Source organism: Palaemon carinicauda, chromosome 21 (genome assembly GCF_036898095.1).
Source record: "Palaemon carinicauda isolate YSFRI2023 chromosome 21, ASM3689809v2, whole genome shotgun sequence".
NCBI classification, from domain to species: Eukaryota; Metazoa; Arthropoda; class Malacostraca; order Decapoda; family Palaemonidae; genus Palaemon; species Palaemon carinicauda.
Genome location: NC_090745.1, coordinates 54,941,561 through 54,958,590, shown reverse-complemented (window position 1 = coordinate 54,958,590; position 17,030 = coordinate 54,941,561). Strand labels below are relative to the sequence as shown.

The following is a 17,030-nucleotide window of genomic DNA, read 5'->3' as shown; positions in this document are numbered from 1 at the left end:
ATAAGAATCACAAGATCAAATTTGGTTAATAATTATGAAGTGACCATAGACTCGCAACATTACTACAATCAACATAGAAGACTGGCAGTTAAGAAGAAAAAAATTGGAAGAAGTAATTTAAATATTACCAGGAAACAAGCAGCTTAAATCTCTGACGCCTCCTTACACAGGCCTTTAATTAATATTCGTGGCAAAGAAGACTGCGTCTCCATTAATCGCCTAAAACAGGGGTTCTTAAACTGGAGGAGAGAGAGAGAGAGAGAGAGAGAGAGAGAGAGAGAGAGTGTGTGTGTGTGTGTGTGTGTGTCAAAATTAATTAGAATACCATTAACATACAAGAAGAGTTATTAGAGTTTGTGAACGACTGTTGCAAAAACAGTACATTAAATGTCAATGTATCCCACATGTAAGTGAAGCTAAATTTTTAGGTTTGATATTTGGTTTTAGGCTTACGTGGGTGTCTCACTTAAAAGCGTTAAAAGCTACATGTCTTGAGGGTCTGAATCTTTTAGACGTATTTTCTCATACATCATGGGTGCAGACCGCAATACTGTTTCAAAATTATAAAAGTCGTTGATTTTTCCAAGATTAGTTATGTATGTGAAATATACACTTCAGCCACCCCAAGCTGATTAAAGATGTTAGATTCAATACATCATGCTGATATTAGATTGTCCGCAGGAGCGTTTAGAACTTTGCCTATTACAAGTCTCCTTGTTGATGCTGGAGAATTACCTCATGACCTTTACCAAAAGTGTTCTATTGCTCTGTATTGGTTTAGATTGCAAAGACTCCCTAACTCTTTAGCCTTTCAGACTGCAAGCCTTGTAAGACACACATCATACTTTGAGTTACACCCTAAATCTCCTCAACCTTATGGCTTTCAGGTGAAAAAATTATTAAACAGTCTGAATATAATTAGAAGTAAGGTGCTTCCTTTTAAGGTATCATCAAAAGCATGAAAATCATCAGTGGTATGTTTTTGTAAATATTTTATTGGAGTTAAGAAAAATATGACTGACAAAGAGTCCACGTCTCTTTTTATGGAAAATGCTGCAGAACATAGGGGATCTACCTTTATATATACTGATGGCTCCAAATCTGATGCTGGCGTTGGATTTGGAGTACATAGTAATGATATTAATTGTAGAGGTGCACTTCTTCAAACAGCTTCCATATTTACTGCCGAACTGTATGGCATATTAGCCGCTATTGAGAAAATAGTGTTGGGGAAGGAGGCTAATTTGTACAATTTTTAGTGATGCAAGGAGTGTCCTTCAAGCTTTTGAAGTTTTTAATTCTAGTAACCCTCTAGTTTTAAAGATTTCAGAATGACTTTTTATTATTGGGCAGAGAGTTATAATGGTTCAATTTTGTTGGGTTCCAGCAAATGTATGAGTGTCTGGGAATGAGAAGGCAGATTTACTGGCGAAGAATACTGCATCCGAGTTGCTACCAAGAAAGTATCTTATTCCCTGTAATGATTTCCTACCTAACATCAAGAAATATTTTTGTAATAATTGGGAACAGCACTGGGATAGTGTAGATGGCAATAAGATGAGAGAGGTAACAAATGTCATGTCTCCTTGGAAATTTAACATGATGCCCCGAAAGTGGGAGTCGTCTCTTTGTTATCTCTGCATTGGTCAAACAGGGTTGACACACGAGTTTCTTCTGAAGGGCCAACACCAATCGTATTGCGAAGACGACTGTTTGGTACCTTTAACAGTGAGGCATTTGTTGATCTAAAGGCCTAATTATAATAACTTAAGAAATAGATATCTGTTTTAGGCTCGAGGTGAGGATGGCAGGTTCATGGACATGATGTGTCGTACAATGCTAGTGCCATTTTTGAATTTATATCAGAAACAGGTCTTCTTAATGCTATTTAACTTTTATAACCTATTTACTTCTAGTGGCATTTTAAGATTTATATCAGAAGCAGGTATTCTTAATGCTATTTAAGTTTTATAACATATTTACTTCTCTGGTTTTAATTGAATATTCTTTTAACCTTTATTTATAATAAACGATATCGGCGTCAATGATCTTCGATGTCAGGATGGCAGAGAACTTCAAATCAATCAATCAATCATTAAGTACATCTGCAGTATACGTCAGTAGAGAACGTTTTTTAAAGGACTTGATAATGATATCATAATAGATAATGTAGCTGAAAAGAGAAATCTTAGAACATTGCTGATATATTAATTAATAAGATGAGAGAGGTAACAAATGTTATGTCTCCTTGGAGATATAACATGATGCCCTAAAAGTGGGAGTCGTCTCTTTGCCATCTCTGCATTGTTCACACACGGTTGACACACAAGTTTTTTCTGAAGGGCCAACACAAATCGTATTGCGAAGACAACTGTTTGGTATCTTTAACAGTGAAGCATTTGTTGATCCAATGGCCTAATTATAATAACTTGAGAAATAGATATTTGTTTGAGGCTCGAGGTGAGGATGGCCAGTTCATTCTGGCCAAGATCCTTGGACATGATGTGTTGTACAATGCTAGTGCCATTTTTGAATTTATAGCAGAAACAGGTCTTCTTAATGCTGTTTAACTTTTTTAACCTATTTACTTCTAGTGGCATTTTAAAATTTATATCAGAAGCAGGTCTTCTTAATGCTATTTAAGTTTTATAACATATTTACTTCTCTGGTTTTAATTGAATATTCTTTTAACCTTTATGTATAATAAACGATATCGGCGTCAATGATCTTCGATGTCAGGATGCCAGAGAACTTCAAATCAATCAATCAATCAATCTATCATTAAGAACATCTGCAGTATACGGCAGTAGAGAACATTTTTTAAAGGACTTGCTAATGATATCATAATAGATAATGTAGCTGAAAAGAGAAATCTTAGAATAATGCTGATATATTAATTAATAAGATGAGAGAGGTAACAAATGTTATGTCTCCTTGGAGATATAACATGATGCCTCGTAAGTGGGAGTCGTCTCTTTGTCATCTCCGCATTGGTCACACACGGTTGACACTCGAGTTTCTTCTGAAGGGCCAACACCAATCGTATTGCGAAGACGGCTGTTTGGTACCTTTAACAGTGAAGCATTTGTTGATCCAATGGCCTAATTATAATAACTTAAGAAATAGATATCTGTTTGAGGCTCGAGGTGAGGATGGCAGGTTTATCCTGGCCAAGATCCTTGGACATGATGTGTCGTACAATGCTAGTGCCATTTTTGAATTTATATCAGAAACAGGTCTTCTTAATGCTATTTAACTTTTATAACCTATCTACTTCTAGTGGTATTTTAAAATTTATATCAGAAGCAGGTTTTCTTAATGCTATTTAACTTTTATAACATATGTATTTCTCTGATTTTAATTGAATATTCTTTTAACCTTTATTTATAATAAACGATATCGGCGTCAATGATCTTCGATGTCAGGATGCCAGAGAACTTCAAATCAATCAATCAATCAATTAATCCAGTCCACCCATATATGGAACCCTAAGTGTTTTTTTTTTCAGATTTTTCATGAAAAAAAATGGGTGAAGGTATTGGAAGTGATGATTTTCCAATCATGATTAATTTAGTTGAAATAGTGGCACCTATATATCTGTGATGAGTAATTGATAAAAGTTAATAGGGCATAATTTACAGTATTTACGTTATGAAACGTAGATGCTGATAGTTTTCCCCATTATTGAGGAAGACTTTAAGTTTCTAAAAATCCATTATAGCTGCCAATATTAGTCAATCCCTCATACTACAAGTCTGTTTGCTTGTAAACCAATCCCTTGATGGAATATTCAATGTCGAATAACCCATAAAGCGATGAGGGCTGCATTTACCTGATATCTGCGTCATTCTTGCAATTATTACTTTGTTTGTTATAAGAAAGCAAGAGCTGAGTTTTGATATGAAAGCAAACAGGCTAAGTGCCAGTCTGGGATAAATTTTATTTCGAAAATTAATAAGACGAACTTAGTGGACAAAAATAAGAAAAATCAGTAGAAAATCCAGAGGATGTAAGTGAAGCAATTGCAGATCACTTTTCAAAAATCTCGTCAAAATATACATCTATGCCTTACCAGCTAATTATTCACCCTTTCGACTTTGAATTTGTAAGAATGGAATCATATGATATGCCTTTTAGCATGAAAGAACTTCTGTCAGCCTGGAATTGGTAATATCGCATATTCACTGATCTAATATTTACAAAAAAAAAAAAAAAAAAAAAAAAAAAAGTCATTTTTGCTCAGTAATATCAACAGAATTTCGAAAGAGAGTGTATTCCCAAATAATTGGAATAACGCTATCATTTTAGCCTTTTTGGAAAAGATGGTAAAATTATGACCAACTACTGACATTGAATTAACATCTTGTATATGTATGTTAATGGAAATGATGGTAAACGTACAATTGGTAAAGGTTTTATAACCAAAGGACTTATTAACTCTTCACAATGTGGATTCTGACAACTGTGATTTGCACTGTTTTAACATCAATTTGTGAAGGGTTTGCCATAAAAAAAATATGACATACTCATTTTCTTTGATTTGGGGAAGGCATACAATACTACCTGGAGAGACGATATTCTTCGAACTTTTTATGAAATGGAGACAATCTCTCCTGAATAACTGCCAATTTAAAGTAAGTGTAGCCAATATATTCTCATCAATTCATAATTTAGAAAAAGTCATTACCCAAAGCAGTGCCCATAGTGTAACATTATTTGCATTATCTATAAAAGGCCATAGTTCTGCAATCCCTCTTGAAGTCATGCACACTTTATTTGTTGAAGACCTCTCAATCTCATTTCCAGCACCATGAATAGCTGTTGCAGAAAGAATGATTTACCTAACGATTAACAGAATAGCAAAATGGGCTACCAAAAAAGGATTTAAGTTTTCATCTTCGAAAACTGTGGCTATAAATGTTTGCCGTATAATGGGAGGTCATCCTGACCCTGACATACACATTTAAGGGAAAATAATATCTTACAAAAGTGGAACATTCTTTTTTGCATTGCTATTTAACAGTAAGTTAAAATGGGTTCCTCATATTAAAATCTCGAAAGTGAAAATATGTATACGGTCGCTTAATTTTATGAGAGTTTTATCTCTTATTTCTTGGGCAGTTTACCAGAAGCACCTTATAAATCTCTACAAACCATTAATTGTCTTAAGCAATGAAAACAGCACTGGCAGTGTTAGACTCTGTACACAATGCTGGAATTAGACTAGCCAATGGAGCTTTTAAATAATCTCTTATTCCTAGTATTTTAGTAGATGTTTGTGAAATGCCTTTGGACCTTCGTATATACATATATATTATATATGTATATTAATGTATAAATATACATATCTGTATATATATGTGCAGTATATATATATATATATATATATATTATATATATATATATATATATATATATATTTGTGTATATATGTGTATATATGTACATGTATATAGATATGCATATACATGTATATATATATATATATATATACACACATATATAAATACAGTATATATATGCATGTGTGTGTGTAAAAAGGCAATGTATGTGTTTGTTCATTTATTTCTTTTAGTAAGAAATTCAAGAAACTTAAAGAATATGTAATAATCGAATCTTATGTAATTTTTATTGTGAAAGCTAACGCCGCTATTTCATATTGATCACAATCCAACGTGAAGGGTCTACGGGCCCCATAATTACAGACCCCCTAAAACTGCAATGAATAATAATGAAATAATTACAGTGAATTACGACTTAGAGATTGTATGAATATAGATTATTTTGGGCTACATCAATTTGGAATTTTTTCCCAAAAAGGGTGTCCTTGGGGGTTGCCCCCCTCCACACACATTGCCTTCACTGATTTTCTTTTTCTTGTTATAAAATGTACTAAAACTTACAGAATATTTAATGATAGAGTCTAATGTGATTTTTATACTTTTTCACTTTTCTACTAGATATGCCACCCAAAAAAGGGTTCACACACACACACACACACATATATATATATATATATATATATATATATATATATATATAATATATAATATATATATATATATATATATATACATATTCACAGAGACAATGTCTGTGTGTGGGTTCCTCAGAGAAAGAGAGGTCAGGGAATCTACATAAACACAAAAAGTGTATTCCCCCTAAGGGAGCTATGGGACCAAAATCCCCTACCCTCTTTAAGTCATAAATCTCTTAAGTAGCCTATTAAGGGAGCTATGGTGGGCAGAACCCCACTCACTTTGAACCTCAAATACTGTATACATGGTTCTTTGTAAAAATTTAACAGCTTATGTAAAAATTCCGAGAAAGACAATGGAAGTGGTCTGAAATCTCTTAAGTGCCCCTTAAGAGAACATGGGGGCTGGGCAGAACCCTCACCCGCTTAAAAATTCACATAGAAGGAACATTAATGCCAGAAGAAGGACAGCTACATGTAAAGAAGACGACGAAGACCAAAGAAATTCTCGCCTTGAAAATTATCAAGAAAGAATTGCAGTACTAAGAAATCAGGAAAAAGAAATAAAAGAGTAACTCAACTAACAAACAGACAACGATTTCTCAGTAAAACCATCAAATGCAGGAAGAAAAGAATAGTCACGTGTGCAGAAATTAGAGCACACCTGTTTAATGAAGAACAATGGCGTCATGGTACCTTCACATATGACCCAATACATTGGTATGAAACAGAAGACAAAAAAATTTTACTTCACATAAAACTGTAATCACCGTGGTGCTCTGAAATGGAAGAATGAACCTCCTAAATTGTGTTGCAGTGGTTATGTTAGGCTATCTTTGTTACAAATATTATCTCCACTTTAACATAAGAAATGCTTTGTCTTCACAGTTGCAGTTTCCACTAATGAAATATTGGGCGGTAAGAGTATCTAGGTGCTAAAAGACATGTTCGTTCAGAACGAGTTATCACAAAGATAGCTTACAAGAATCGACCAGTAGCATATACTGACATTACTTTTTAATCCTACACCCGGGTATCTCTGCTAGTAATAGATAATGATCACTCTATTATATCCAGCCAAAATTAAATTGCACTTTACACATGGCCTATGGCTAGCAGGGTGTAGTCTTTTCAACAGAATTTTCAGCTTGGATTGTAATAGTAGCGATAACATTATAGTATAGTACCAAAATTAAACTGCTGTTGCATTGGTCCTAGGGATTTCAGCTAGTTGCATTTTTAACAAAGGTTGCAACTTGGACTGTGATAATAATGATGATAATGATGCCAATTGTGATATACCTCCAAACGTCCATATTCGTTTAGCGGTGATGTAATGGGTTGTTCAGAAATTATGTTTTAAGGGTAATTGGTTTCAGATATAAATAAATGAGCGAGAGTTTTGCAAATACATTTCTTCTCTCTGTATGTAACGAATATATTTAGACTGTTTTACCGCCAGTTTGTACAGTAACCTCTTATTAAAGAGAGATATCTTTCTTTGTGTTTCTTTGCCAGCCTACAGGAGATGGAACATGTCACAGTGAGTAGGATGTGTTCTGCTGGTGGAATGATCGTAGTCAGGACTGATTTAGAATTAAAGATTTGATTAGCATGATGGAAAGGCAACTAGAACAATTGATGGAACTGCAGGCAAAACAAGCAACTATAGCTCAGAGGAGGGAATGACATTTAGCTACGATGTTAGAAACTATGATGAGCTCCCAAAACGGAAATGTCAACGAAAATCGCGAACAAAGTGGAAGTGCTGAAATTACGCCAAATTATGCTGTCAAGTTACCGACAATTTAAAACAAAATAAATTTTCAGAAAGCGGGATAAGACAGGGTCTAGGCTGCAATTCAACTTATTGTATTTAAGTAAAAATTACATAGTTTTTTGAGCACGTTTAAGTTACTTAAAAATTCAGGAAAGCGTCTTTTTCACAATAATAAAGATAAGTGCTCTTTTACATTTCACAATACTATTCTTGGGCAAACAAGCAGTGAGGAGACAAACATACAATTACATAAAGTCAAATTAGTGTTACTCACACTTCTTCAGTCTTCGTTAAAAAAACCAAGTATAATTTTACACAAAGTTCTTATGGTGGTGGTCTTGAACAACGGAGTAATTACAAGTCTTGGTACCTTGACAGCGACTCTAACCTAACTAACGAACAGACGTGGCACACCGCCGGTTGTGGCACATGGCGTCCATGGGGAGATGCCACATGTCCTAGGGGTATCGAGGTAGTAGTCCGCTTTGTCTCTAACCGGATGCTTATCCGGAAGGCCTTCGTCTCCTGTCTGTTGCTCTCCCAAGCAATCTGTAAGAACAATGAGGTGATAAATTAAAAAATTGTGATTAATTAAAAAAAAAGTCCAATCAAAATTTACTTTAAATTCAAACCCCAACATTACTATTCTGCCGCAGTTTGCTCTGGGTGCATAAAATCTCAACTGAAAAAAACTCAAACAGCAACAAACTACAAAGTCTGAACAAAGCAAGTTCACATATTTCATTACAGTAGTTGTGCTTTCAAATTATGAGTAAAATAGGAACTATAACCACATAAGCACGCAAGATATATAACGTGATTAAATGAAACCAAAAACAAACTCGAAAAAGATTATATACTCAAAAAGGAAAAGAACAAAAATGGCCGTAATCAACTCTGAAAACCAATACATATGAGTAAATATGAGTAAACAAATGACTGAAAAAGGTTACATAGGTATAAAGCAAAAAACTATGGCAAGTAATTCTGAGAATAATGCACATCTTGACAACTGTAGGTAAGCAAGAACTAAGGACCAAAATATCCAAAGGTTACACATTAGCAACTGAAATCCGAAGACTTCCTTGAGTAAAACAAATCATACAAAAAAGTACTCAACTTAGGATTTTAATCCTCAAGCTTGCCTAAGCGACAACTTTGCTATTCTTAGATCATAGGGGAGGCGTTACATGTCTCAGTCTCACTCCCCACCCTGGATTCTGTAATTAGAGACCTGGTATAATAACAGTTGACAAAAAATCACAGTACATAAAACCAAACCATTCTCCATGGAAAAGAAAAATATATATAGATGCACAGAGATATCATAAGTAAAAAAGAAAAAATACATATAAAAGATCAAAAAAGGTAAAATGAAACATACAGGATGGCCAATAAGGTTATCAATCACAATATTCTCATATAGCTATATCACACTAGCAAAGTGTTTACAAACCAAAGTACTAGTACATGAAAATAGAACACATCTGTGTGCGCACTCAACCTACAGGCGACATCAGCGGGGTTGGTACATCTTCAAACCGTTCATCCGTACACCTGAGGGCTCATTTGGACACATCGGAACCCCACCCTGTGTAGGAATGTTCCCTCGACCTTCGCTGCCGTGAGACACCTGGCTGGCGGTCCTCCTTGGAACTTGTGTTTCTACAGCCAAAGTTTCCCTTACTGGCAGAGGATCTGTCAGCATGACTGCTCCGACCCCCTCTGCCCTCTGCCATCGGAGACAGGCAGGTCCACATACTATTGGCCTACAACATATACCCAGTCCAATCAGGACGGCAAGAAACACACATATACTAGCTAACCAAAAGCCTACGCGTAAAGTCCTATGTGACGTTTTTAAATCCTCAAATTGTTCGTAGAACGGGAGGTGATCTAAAGACATGGCTCCGAGTCTAGTCAGATTAAGGTGAACTAACACGTGAAACACATTCACACCTGGCAAGATGATAGAAGCATTCAACACGGAAGTGTCCCTAACTGTCACTCGTTCACTCTTTCTTTTCCTTTGGCCAGGTAGACGGTACCCATCCCCTTGAACAGAACACCCGTCCTGATGTGTCAAGACAGTGACTCCTGGGGTCAACACTTTAACCTCATTCCCCGAGCTGCACATCACCTTGTACTTTGATTCATGTCTCAGACACAATCCAATGATGTCCTAAATTAACTATTCCCCTTTTAAAATCAGCCTTTACCTCAAACCTACAACTATGAACAAGGCTAGGCTCTTCCAGGTACACATCAAACAAACAAACACGCGCGGCAGGTGCGAAAAGTGCATACACAGGTTCACACAACACGTGCTTCCCTATCCTACACCTATTTAAATTAGGCAAAGTCACAGCCCAAGTGTCCCTATGGTTTACAGCAAAATATGGCAGATCAACTGATACCCGAGTTGCGAATTCCTCTGTTCCGGTCTGTGTCCACAGTGACTTTACTTCAAACAACCGAAAATCTGAATCCTCATTTTTAACAGGTATCTCTACGGAAAAATAAAACTTGCCCTTCAACTTAGTAACAGTCACGGATGACATTTGATAGAACTCCGCTAAATTATTCGCTACAGGAGGAATAAACATTGGCACTGCCTCATGAATTTTCATAATTATTCTCAAAAATTCCCTGGGGGGTAAAATGTCGGATGTGATTTCCCCGTGTTTGCCACTTGTTGAATCTGGCTTGCCACATTTTCTAAGTGCAGAGTTAGCTCGCTAGCTTCAAAAGCTAATTGTGTAGCACTTTCTACATAAATCACATCCCTTTGGATTTGTTCTAATTTCTCCCCAAAATCATTAATCCTTTTCTCTAAAACGCTTAGTGCCTCCTGCCCTTTAGCTACAGCCATAAAAACTGTCTTCAATTTCTCATCTACGATACAGGTATGAGATATTACTTTATTTATCATGACGTGCGTATTTTTCTCTTCCTCAGTTAAGGCGGTCTCCAAATGATCGAGTTCTGACCGGGTAATTAGCCCAGTCCAACCTCCAATCAATTCGCCAATCCAATTCTTTCCCCTTTTGAAACCACGAAGTCTTCGAAGGTATCCAATGAGTTACTAAGGGCTCTTTTTACGTTATCAAGAATCGCTCTCAGTTTAACCACTGCGATTTCTTTTTCAACCAGTTTCAATTGATCCGCTAACTTGTCAATCTGACCCAGAATCGTAACTAGTGGACTCGCAACTTTCACGGGATCATAACTAATTAACAACACGTACGTTAGACGTGAAAGACAAGTTAAATCTCTTACCAAAGACTACGCCTTTACGTACGCTCACTTCACTGCTCACACACATGCAAGCAGTTGGCAAACACACTGCCGCAGAAAGTCGGATACTTCCCATGGCTAATTAATTAACCTAAGCCTATCGCTAATCCTGGGTAACTGACGTCAAGCTTAGGCTCACTGACTTTTAAGGGCCGGTCGCCTCTCTCTCTCTCTCTCTCTCTCTCTCTCTCTCTCTCTCTCTCTCTCTCGGCAGAAGAGGGAGTTCGGGGGATGTGCTGAAACTCAGCTGATCCATCATTGGCGTCCAATACAGGGTATATTGCTGACACATTCCGATTGTATAAACTCGTCATCTCATCTTCTAGCACGATCTTGATGATCAAAGCATGAACCTCATATACATTACCTCTGGCTATGCTCTTCACAGTTACTTCATCTTGGTTAGTATGAATTACCCTAAACGGACCAATAAAAGCTGATTCAAACGTATGCTCTCTACCCTAAAGCCGCTTTATATACACACGATCACCAATCTGAATCTCGTGTGATTTCGTTTTAAATCTCCTGTTGTAACTACGAATGTTCCTCACCTGGGCTATCTTTAAAAACTTATTTGAAACTTCAAAAGCCCTCTTATTTACGTTGGCAACATAAGTGCGAAAATCTTCTACGTTATACACAGGTAGTTTCTCATTTTTTTGTGAAAACATCATACGGCAAATTTGGATCTTGACCGAAAACCGAATGATAAGGTGTAACTCCAACACTCATATCCTATGTTTAAGGCAAACTGAGCTGTAGACAACATATATGACCAGATACTTGGGTTATCTGCTACTAGGTATGTAAGCATACTAATTAGGACCCGGTTTTTAGATTCTACTAACCCATTTGAACTAGGCCCATACGCAAGAATGGGGGAATGCTTAATGCCATGCAATTCAGATATTCGACTGAATTCTTCATTCACAAATTCAGTTCCGTGATCTGACACAATTTCTTTAGGAGTAGCGAACAGTTCAATGAAAGCTCTAAGCGCTCTAGCGACTTCCTGGGCAGACTTGTCAATCAAAGGTTGTACGAATGTATGTCTAGTTCGCGCATCTACTAGCACAAAAATATACTTATGTCCTGTGTGAGATACAGGCAATGGGCCTATCAAATCAAGGTGCACACGTTGCCATTTCTCTTTAACTAAAGGCCAGACTCGAGCGGGAGGTACATTTAACCTATGTGATCGAAACCAGTGACAAAGGTGACACGCATCTACATAATTCTTTATCATCTGTTTCATGCCTTTCCAATAAAAATGATCAGCGGCCCTTCTAAGGGTATTCGCCACGCCCACATGACCGGATACTGGCAATGAATGCGATAAGGCCATAGCGTTCCTTATGAAAGGAGTGGGTAGTACAGTTCGATAAATGAACTCGTTTCGTTTCAAATCAGTAACATACAAAACATCGTCTTTTATTACAAATCTATTAGATGGAAGCGAGATGTCAGTAGGGAATTCTTCTGTTTCTCCTCTAACATAAGCCTTAACTCGTCCCCATACAGGATCTTCATTCTGGGCCTTTATTAACTGTGTTATCTCCCAATCACAATCATCATCACAGACGTAAGCTTCAATCTACGCTGGGCATTTACTTCATTCATTCCTCCACTGGGCCCAACAAACTCACGCACACACTCCGTCCTATCAGCTGAGTTCTCGCCCCGCTGGGAGGGTTCATTGAGTGCCGTCGACTTGCGTTCCCGCACAGCCTGTGACGTACTCATCGACCTCATTATAGCGGCCACAGAACGAGATAAGGCATCCGCTACTACATTAGTGCGTCCTGGTATATATTCAAAACCAACGATGTCAAACTCTAACAGTGCTTCCAACCATTTAGCCTGACGACTTGACAGATCTGACTTGTTAGAAATGTACGATAGGGGTTGATGATCAGACCTGATACAAATTTTATGTCCCAACAGAAAATAACGATTTCTTTCTAACACCCACTTAATGGTCAATGCCTCTTTATCTAACACTGAATAACGGGTTTCCGGCCCCTTCAACGCTCATGAAGCGAATGCTACTGAACGGAGAATTCCGTCATCATCTACCTGTTCTATAACTCCGCCAATGGCAACATCGCTAGCATCGCATGGCACGTAGAGCTCCCGATCAAATTTAGGGAAAACTAAGAAACTATCTTCAGACAAAGCTTGTTTCAACTTTTGAAACGCATCTTCGTGTTCTCGAGTACATTGAAAATTTTCTGTTTTTCTAAGCTTATCTAAGGGTCGCGAGATTTTTCCGAAGTCTTTCAAAAGTTTCCAAGAGGCAAAACCTGATGAATGGGAGTTAGGAGTGTTGGTAAAGATGGCAAAAAAGGAGACCTGACTTATTGCAATATTTACAGAGGCATATCACTTCGTCAGTTATGAAAATATATAGTATGCTTATTTTAAAGAGACTGAAGAGAAAGATTGATGAAAAGCTGAGAGATGAACAAGCAGGATTTAGAAAAGGTAGAAGTTGCACTGACCAAATTTTCATTTTGAGACATGTTGTACAGCAATGCGTAGAATATAAAAATCCTATTTTGATGGCATTTGTGGACTATGAAAAAGCATTTGATACTGTGCACCAGCCAATTTTGTAGAGTCTCCTGCATTGTTATTGAATTCCTCTTAAATATGGGAATTTGATTAAATCTGTTCATGAGCATAGCAAGTGCAAAGTTAATGTTGATGGAGTCCTATCAAATGAATTTCCAGTGAACAGCGGAGTACTCCAAGGGAATGTGTTGTTACCTACTGTATGTTGTTTATCCTCCTCCTGCGTTGAATAGTCGGATATGGTGGAAAACAATTGGAATGGATTGGTGATAGGAAATTAGCAAACCTAGAATATTCTGATGATGCTGTCCTTATCAGCAGAGCATCACAGGATTTGCAATGCTTGCTTACTAGAATGCATGAAGTATCACACGAGGTTGGGCTAAAGAACAAAGACAGAGAGGATGAGAACAGACAAAGCAATGGAAGATGAAATATCATTGGAAGCAGAAAGGATTAGTGAGGTAGAATCATTTAAATATGTAGGGACTATGATCTTCAATACAAGGTCTTCAGAATTAGAGTTCAGTGAAAGATTGTAAAAAGCAAAGTAGACAATGGTTATGTTAATTAAAATTTGGAAATTAAACCGCCTGAAATTACATGAAAAATTAGACTATACAACAGTTTAGTGAGATTGGAGGTACTATATGGACATGACTAAGGATATTGTGAGTTAAATGGCAGGACCGATTACAAATGAAACAATAAGAGAGCTTACTCGAGCGCCATATGTGGATGAGTTCATGATGAGGGGTAGATGGAGATGGTTAGGGCGTGCTCTTCGCATTCCCCAAGGGAGAGTAGTTCACCAAATGTTCAGCTGGGCTCCACAAGACACTGGAAGAGTGGGAAGACCTAGGCCTATATGGCAGAGGACCATGAAGCATGATGTAAGAGATGATGAATGAAGTATTGAATGATATATTTAAATATATATATATATATATATATATATATATATATATATATATATATATATATATATATATATATATATATATATATATATTTATATATATGTATATACAGTAGGTCCTCGGGTTACGACGGTCCCGACTTACGCGGTTTCGCCGTTACGAACGCGCCCAATAAAAATATAAAAATAATATTAAGCGTCGTTCCGTCTTACACCGTTAGCGTCGTAAGCGACGTAAACAATTGCGAACTAGTTTCTAGCGCGCGGTGGATGAATACGCTTTGCGGTGGTTGTGGGCGAGGAAGACGGCGTCGCTCAGTTCCACTCATACGCCATTTTTGGTTGTGATTGCCTGTTCTTTCTCTCACGTGTTTGATCGTTTTTTTGAACTTTTTGCCCTTCATTATGGCTCCAAAGCGCAAGGCAGATTCTTCTGATGGTAGTGCATCGAAGAAAAGGAAGGCCATCACCATGGAAGTGAAATTAGACATTATTAAGCGGTCTAAAAACGGTGAAACGCCAACGAACATTGGCCGATCGCTTGGCCTTAGCCGTTCGACCGTGGCTACTATCCTTAAAGATAAGGAGCGCATTGTTGAACACGTAAAAGGATCTGCTCCAATGAAAGCAACAGTGATAACGAAACAGCGTAGTGGTTTGATTATCGAAATGGAAAGGTTATTAGTGCTTTGGTTGGAAGATCAAAATCAACGGCATATTCCAGTGAGCTTAATGGTTATTCAAGAGAAGGCTAAAAGGTTGTTTGAAGCGTTGAAAAAAGAAAGGGGGGGAGAAAGTGAAAGTGAAGAGTTTTCGGCTAGTAGGGGTTGGTTTATGCGATTTAAGGCTCGGGCCAATTACCATAATCTTAAAGTGCAAGGTGAAGCTGCTAGTGGGGATGAGAAAGCAGCAAGTGAATTTCCTAAAGTGTTGGCTGAGATAATTAGGGAGGGGGGTTATTCTGCTTATCAGGTGTTCAATGCGGATGAGACAGGTTTATTCTGGAAGCGCATGCCTAACCGCACGTACATAGCAAAGGAGGAGAAGTCAGCACCCGGTCATAAAGCAGGCAAGGAGAGGCTAACTTTGCTTTTTGGGGGAAATGCTGCTGGCGACTTCAAACTGAAGCCCATGCTGGTCTATCAGGCTGAAAATCCAAGGGCACTCAAGGGAATTTGGAAGAGTCAACTCCCAGTCATTTGGAAGGCAAATAAGAAGGCATGGGTGACACTTGCAGTGTTTGAAGACTGGTTTATCAACCATTTTGTACCTAGTGTGGAGCGGTATTGCGCCCAAAAGGGTATCCCCTTTAAGGTGTTGCTATTGCTGGACAATGCCCCTAGACACCCTGCCCAGCTGGGAGACTTTCACCCTAATGTGAAGGTGGTTTACCTTCCACCTAATACCACGGCCCTTTTACAGCCTATGGACCAGGGAGTGATTGCTTCATTCAAGGCCTACTACCTCCGAAGAACAATTGCTATGGCATTACAGGCAACTGAAACGAAGAAGGACTTGACTCTGAAGGACTTTTGGAAGTCCTACAACATCCTTGATGCTATTAAGAACATTGCTGATTCCTGGGAGGAGGTGAAGGTTACAAACATGAATGGTGTTTGGAGGAAGCTATGTCCTCAATTTGTTAATGATTTTCATGGGTTTGAGGACACAGTTGACCATGTTATCAAGAACATTGTTGCCTTGAGTAAGGAAACCGATTTGGAGATGGAGGTTGATGATGTTACGGAGCTGCTAGAATCTCATGGAGAGGAGTTATCTGCTGGGGACTTGATACAACTGGAGAAGCAGATCATAGAGGAAGAGGAAGAAGCCCCCACCCCAGACCCTAAGGCTTTCACAAGGCAGGGCTTGTCAAAAGGTTTTGCCGAGATACAACAAGCATTGGCAACTTTCGAGGCTCAAGATCCCAACATGGACAGGTTCACCAGGGTTTCCAGAGGTGTCATGGACTTACTGCAGTGTTATAAGGAGATTTTGGATGAGAAGAGGATCCTCTCTGTCCAGTCTAACCTGGAGCGGTATTTTAAGAAAGTAGAGAGAACTGCACCCTCTACATCAGCTGCCTCTACTACTCCAGATTTGCCTGCAACAGAGCCTCTACCATCTACCTCAGCTGCCTCTATTGCTACAGAGCCTCTGCCATCAACCTCAGCTGCCTCTGCTTCTCCAGCTTCTCCACCACCTCTTGTAGGCTCTTCACCTCCAGACTCGCCTGCCCCAGCTTCTCCAGCATCTTCTGTCTCACTTCCAGAGAATCCTGATTCACCTGCCCCAGTTTCTCCAGCATCTTCTGCACCTTCCTCTCCACAATAAACCAGTCTCTCCGTCCCTTGCAACATCCCTTCCAGTGTGCAAGCCAACCATAGGAATAAGGTAAGGAATTGTTCTCTTTTTTTTTTATTGATATTTACTTTAATTCATGTGGTAAGGAATTGTTTTCTTTTTTTTTATTGATATTTACT

At 38.0% G+C, this 17,030-nt stretch overlaps 1 protein-coding gene across 2 annotated transcripts in view; it reads left to right on the top strand.

Moving 5' to 3' along the window:
• Positions 1-17,030, top strand: part of LOC137615280 (diacylglycerol kinase delta-like) — a 359,466-nt gene that overhangs the window by 232,128 nt on the left and 110,308 nt on the right. The gene's annotated exons all lie outside the window — the stretch shown is intronic.